The 6,000-nt window shown below is 62.8% G+C and overlaps 1 protein-coding gene across 2 annotated transcripts in view; it reads left to right on the top strand.

Moving 5' to 3' along the window:
• Positions 1–360: 360 nt before the first annotated feature.
• The window catches only part of GRM4 (glutamate metabotropic receptor 4), a 46,441-nt gene continuing 40,801 nt past the window's right edge, over positions 361–6,000 (top strand). The window contains exon 1 of one of the 2 annotated variants that reach the window (XM_061471926.1): positions 361–408. The gene's annotated coding sequence lies outside the window, so the exon portion shown is untranslated. Of the gene's footprint in view, positions 409–2,177; positions 2,603–6,000 lie in introns of those variants that run through there. The other variant, XM_061471925.1, reaches the window with a different exon arrangement.

Here is a 6,000-nt window from a genome sequence, read left to right as displayed (position 1 = left end):
ATTTGAGGGGCTGTAGACCCCTCCCCGCGCCGGAAGCCGGGTTCGGGTGCGGGGGGTGCCCCGCAGCCTCCCCGCCGCGGTGCGCTAGTGCTTTAAAAGGCTGGCAAAGCCGGCGGCGGGCTTCCCAGCGCCTCTTCATGCAAAACTTCCACGGCCCCGGCCCTCCTCCCCCTCCTCTTCCTCCTCCTTCTCCTCCTCCTCCTCCTCCTCGCCGCGGCTGCGGTGCGCGGAGCTCGGCGGGTCCCGCCCGGCTGCGGCTCGCTCGGCTCCCCGGGCCGGGGCTGGGGGCCGCGCCTGCCCCCGCCGCATGCCGCAGGGTCCCCCCGGGGTGCCCGCGCCCCGCCGGGGCCGGAGATCCATCGGGAGGAGACGGGGTCGGCGGCGCCGCCAACTTCGCGCTGCCCGCGGGTAAGTGCGGGGCGGCGCGGGAGGGGCGCGGAGCATCCCCGGGACCTCCGGTCCCCCCCCCCCCCCCCCCCCCCCCCCCCCAGCCTTCCCGGCGGGGCTTTGGGGCGGCCCCTCTTCCCCAACCCCCCCTCCCGCAACGCTCCAGCAAATTTTCCGCCTTTCCTTATTCTTGTTCCGGGGGGGCTGCGACAGCCGCGGCTGCAGCGGGGAGCCCCCAGCGAGACCCAGCCCGCCGTCTGCCCTCTTCCCCCCCCCTCCAGGGTGCTCCCTACCTCCCCGCGGCTGCTCCCCGCCTCCCTCCCTCTCCCACTCGTGGCATTATTCGTGGCTGTGGGGCTGCTCCTCGGCGAACCCCCCGTGGGGGGCAAGGGGGCAGGCGCCCTGCTCCAGTCCCCGAGCTTGTCCCCAGAGGTACCCATGGGGTCGGGGGCTGGGGGGGGCTGAGCGGGGATGGGAAGGGGTTTCGGGGCAGGAGACACCGGTGGCTGTGGCTGAGCAGCCGGCGGGTGCCTGCCCTCGCCTCGCCGCAGCAGCCGGGGCCCGCAGAGCCCATTGCTGGGGCTTTGCCCAGGTCAGTGGGGAGGGGGCTGCCCCTTTGAGCTTGGAGAGGCTCTGGGGGGTGAGAGCTTTCCGCGGAGCTGCAGGGACCCCGCGGGGGCAGCCCCGGTCCCGCTGTGCGCGGACGCGAGCTCCCGGGTTTGTTTCCCTCCCGTAGCCGCTCTCCTGCTCCGCGATGCTCCTCGGGAGCGCGGATCCGTGCGGCTTCGGGAGCTGCTGGGGAAGTTGAGCAGTGGGAGAAAAACGGAGAACTCTCCCACCGCCTGCAGGGGCACAGCCCCGCAGCCCTTCCTCCTCCTCCTCCTCTTCCTCCTCCCGCTGTGATGAGTTTGCCGTGCTCTGCCAGCCGGGCTGTTTTGCTCTGTGTTGGAGGGGAAAGCCCCGCTGCCCTCAGCGGCGGCTGCGACAGAGGCTGCGGAGTGAGTCACTGCCACCGCTGCTGCGGGTGACCTGTGGCTGGGGGCTTGGCCGGGGGGGGATGGCTCGGGTGACCCGAGGAGCTCACCGGTAGGGCTTTGGGAAGGGAGCGAACGGAGCCGATCTGTTGAATGCAGCGAGGAGCAAGGAAAGATGCCAAGAAAACTGCCAAAAGCGAAAAAAAAAGCTGATTTCCTTTGCTCCCTGTAAGCAGGGATTTATCTGCTGGGGTGAGACAATCCCCCCTGAGCTGGGAGCTGCGGTCGGAGGGGCTGTGTGGAGATCCTGGCTGCATTTGGCCACCTTGGTCATCCCCAGGGCCCTGGGGATGCAGTGCAGGGCTGTGTGTGTGTGTGTGGGGTCTGTCTTTGCCAAGGATTCCAGCTCCCCACAGGCAGCGGTGTGCTCCAGCTGCCCTGGGCTGAAGGGGGGGGGGGGGGCACAGGCAAGCTCGTTTTGGGGAGGGCAGCAGGCACTGGGCTGGGGGTGCTGAGCTGCACCCAGGGGTGTCAGGGCAGCGGAGGGTGAAGCTTCAATGGGATTTTACAGCAGGAGCCAAAGCTTGGATGCAGCCGTGGCCCAGTCCCGCATTCCAGGGGCCAGCATCACCCTGCGGAGGAGCTTGCTGGCTCCCCAAAAAAGAGCATCACGTGCTTCAACTTTGGCATCAGGCAGGAGGAGGATGGATTTGTCAGCTCAGCCACCCCCTTCCAGCTCTTCCCAGAAAGGCAACGGCTTGGAGATGTGGCAGATCCTAATTATAACATATGCAAACCTGCTCCTGCCGCCCTCCCTGGCTTTCGCACCCACTGCGGGCACTGTCTCTTCCTCTTGGGCTTCGTGTTTAGTGGAGGGGTTTCCTCTGTGGACTGCTCCGTTTTCCCGCTGCACAAAGCCAGGCTCAGGAGGGGGGGTCTCTGCCCCCATTGGGCACTTCCAGGGCTGGTTATGGGCAGGGGCTCGTTCTGGCGCAGGTGTGATGGGGGCAGAAGCGCTGTGCTGTGCTGCGGGCACTGCTGGGGACTGGCAGTGAGGCTGCGCTCTCGCTCCGAGCCAGCATCGCCCCAGTTTGCAGAAGGTGATCACAAATTAACAGTGGGGTTCTGCTGCACGTGGCAGGAGTGGGGATGAGTCCCGGCTCCTTCCCTCCCTCCGGCTGCTCCCACCTGGAGCTCTGTGCCTTGGCTGCTGGCAGAGAGCCTGCACTGCCTCCCGCAAGGTGAGCCACTGCCATCGCTGCTTGCTCCGTGGCCGGATCCTGCTTGCCTTCTCCACACCGCTCCATCTGATCCTTCAAAGTGAGGGATTAGCTCGGCCTGCTTGGCAGCAGGGAGGGAGGGGAAAGGAGGGAGCTTGCTTGCAGTTAAGGATATTTTATATATGTATATATATATCTTGCATGATAAATATTCCCTGGCTCTGATGGGGGAGCTTCTTCTTTGGTTTTCAGCATCCTTTGGGGGATGCTCAGGGGCAGAGAGGAGGCTGGTGACACCCGGCTTCCCCGCTGTGGGGCTGTTGATCCAGCTGCTGGCAGGACCTGCTTGCAGAGAGGTCGAGTCAGCACCCTGGTGTTGGGCTTGGGCTTATGCAAGCATTGAGATACCGGTTTCAGCATCGACTGAGGGGCTCCTGGGGCTGGGAGGCTGTGTCTTGGAGCATGTTTGGTGGGTTTTGGTGGTAAAAGCTGGGGTCTCTGCTCACCGCTGCCTGCTGAGCCATGGCCTTGCTTTTCCTCCAAGCGAACGCTGGGGTACTTGACCTGAATACTGAAGGTTTTGCCTGTAGAGAGAACTTAACCTGGCGTCCCCTCTCTCCGTGTCAAAAATCTGCTGTATTTCATGGCGCGTTTGCAATGAAAAAACAACCCAGGAGCCAAAACAAACTTCCCTGGAATAGCTTCGAGGGGGGGAAGAGCAAGTGTGCGCTAATTGGGATATTGTGCTGGTGCCGGCTGGCCCCGCTGGCAGGAGGAATTGCAGGTGGGGAAAGAAACGGCCTTGATTTTCAAAGAGCTGCCGCCGAGTCTGTGGCAACGTGGCACGATCCGGGCACAGCATCCCCAGGGCCGGTGCTGGGCTGGGAGGTCTCTGTGGTGGTGAGCTGATGGGTGGTCGGCTCCTCGGCAGCCAGGGATGGGGATGTGCTGGTGAGTGCTGGGTGCAGGCTCTTGGCTGCTTATTCCTGCATCTTCTGGATCCCGTCCCCGGCTCAGCCTTTGCCTGGTTTAACAAACCCAGTGCAACCGGGTGGGCTCAACGCAAAACCAGTGAGCGCCCTGGCTCTGCGCTGGGAGCCAACGGGTCCTGTGCAGCCGAAGGAGCCCGATCCTGCTGCAGGCAGAGCTTTGTGGTCCATGGGAGCAGGGTCTGCGTGGAGACGGGGGAGCGATGCTTGGGCCACCGTGTGATAAGCCCTGGCTGGGATGCGGATAACTCACCTCCGGCTTTGCCCGCTGCCGGCGGGCGGTGATAAAGCCGCGGTGATAAAGCCGATGATTAGCGCTTAGCCAGCGCTTGGGTTGATGGCACATGAGACGTGAACTCGCCTGCCTGCAGCGGCACCGGCTCCACGGAGCTAATGGCAGTAAAATGACTTGGTTTTGACTGGGAGTGGGGAGAAATGGGCCGTTTCCTTCCTTATTTATTTCTCTCTTCCCTCCGAAGGAGCTTTTTCATTGCTGCGAAATCTCTTCTGTGTGTGGAAGGGTGTCAGCCAAGAGACCCCTGTGCTGTGCAGCCACGGTGGGGCAGGTCTCCTCTGCCCCCAGGACTGGGTGGTGGGGATGGGTCGGTGTGACTTGGGGGTCTCTGTGGGCTGTTTGTTCCCAGGGCTGTGGCAGCACCAGGCTGGAGATGCTCCAGCTGCATCTCCTGGAGATGCACCCGCCCTGGGGAGTGATCTGGGCACTTGCCTTGGCTCCAGAGCTCTGGGGCCGTGTGTTCGGGGGCTGCATCCCAGTGCCTGTGAGCACTGTGGGACATGGTGAGCCCAGGCTGTGCCTCGCTGCAGCCCTGTGGGCACCAGCGCAGAGCTCACAGGGATGCATGGAAGGAGGATGGGAAGGAACTGCGGAGGTGAAGCCCGGGATGGCCGGTGCTTGCCTCTGGGCACTGGAGATGGTTTTGCAGCAGGAGCTCAGTGCAGCGCAGGGCTGGGGTTTGATCAGTGTTTGATTTCTCTTGCCCAGCTGAGCCTTTGCCCTCACCCGATTCAGGGGCCTTCATGGATGGTGATGCCGGTGCTGGCCCGTGGCTTGTTGGCATGGCCACCACTAGAGGGGAACAGGATGAAACCGAGCAGGACTGGTCCTGTGCTGGGGACCCCCAGGGCAGAGGCACAGTCCAGGAGCACTGCCTGTGGCCCTCCTGGCTCTGCAGCAGCCCCATTAGATCAGTTGGGCTCAGGCAACATCCCATGGCCAGGATCTGGAGATCTGCTCCATTTGATTAACTCTTGCACCGCTTTCAGCGTGCGGATCCAGCTGTGGGATGGCTGGGAAGAGGGTGATGGAAAGGCTCGTTCCTCACTGATGACATGCATGTGGGAAGTGGGAGGAAGCAGCATTGCTCCTTCCTTTGGTGCTGTGATAAGTGAGCGTTTATCCCACTCCATTATTACCACCTTGGAGTGTGTGCCTGCACCTGACTTGTTGCAGTGGTTCTCCCCCGAGGCTGCAGAGATGGGGCAGGAGGGTGCCTCTGGCCCCTCGCTGCCTGTAGCATGTTCCCTGCTGTTCCCTGCTCCATGATCACCTGCTGTAGGCAGGTGTCTCCTTCCAGATGTTCATCTCCTTCCAGATGTGCAGGACCAGCCTCAGGACCCACGGGGTGCATCTCCAGCACAGGTGGGACCAAGATTTGGGCTGTGGCTGTGAGGATGCTCGTGGGTGGAGGGAGGAAGGGAAGGGGATGCTCACCTCCTGCCCCTTCCTCATGGGCCTCAGGCTATTTGCAGCACAGGCTTGTCGGGGAATTCAGGCTGCATCTCCCCTAATGATTCAGTGAGGGATTCAAACCAGCTCCTCCTCCCCTCCCCATTATTTGCGCTTTCTTCTTGCTTGCCGTGATATTTTTACCTTCGGTTCGTTCAGATTATATGATCAAAGGAGGCGCAAAGGGGAGAGAACACAGACAGGAAGGCTTAAAAGAAGAAAGGGAGAGGCTCTGGGGGCACCGCCAGCTCTGCCGTGGGCTCGGAGGACTTTCCTAGGAGCAGGTCCACGTGGTGACCATCGCACCCTCCCCGCTGGGCAGAGATGTCGCAGCTCCAGGGGTGATGGTGTGGGAAATGACCTGATTTCAGCTGGTACGAGGCTGCAGCCCTTGAGCATCCCGGGGTCTCCCCATCATCTGCCTGCTCGCCACAGGCAGAGCCTGACCCGCTTCCAGTCTATGGCAGGAGCTGCTTTTCCCCGCTGGTGATCACGGGGTGGCTCTTGCAAAGGAGGGGGGCCATGCAGGGGGTTGGTCGTTGGTCCCCATCCATGTGTGCGTGGGGCTCTCGCAGCGGTGGGGCAGGCTGGGGAGGGCGGTTATGATGCTGCAGCACTCCCGAGCTCCTGCCTTTTGAAGCAGAGCTCGGCACTGGGTAATTCTGGCTGCTAAAAGCCCTGGC

Source organism: Pezoporus flaviventris, unplaced genomic scaffold (assembly GCF_033815535.1).
Source record: "Pezoporus flaviventris isolate CSIRO_AGI_PZ_B2104156 unplaced genomic scaffold, CSIRO_AGI_Pfla_v1 ptg000069l, whole genome shotgun sequence".
NCBI classification, from domain to species: domain Eukaryota; kingdom Metazoa; phylum Chordata; class Aves; order Psittaciformes; family Psittacidae; genus Pezoporus; species Pezoporus flaviventris.
The sequence above is the reverse complement of the archived record's forward strand: the minus strand, read 5'-3'. Positions and strand labels throughout refer to the sequence as shown.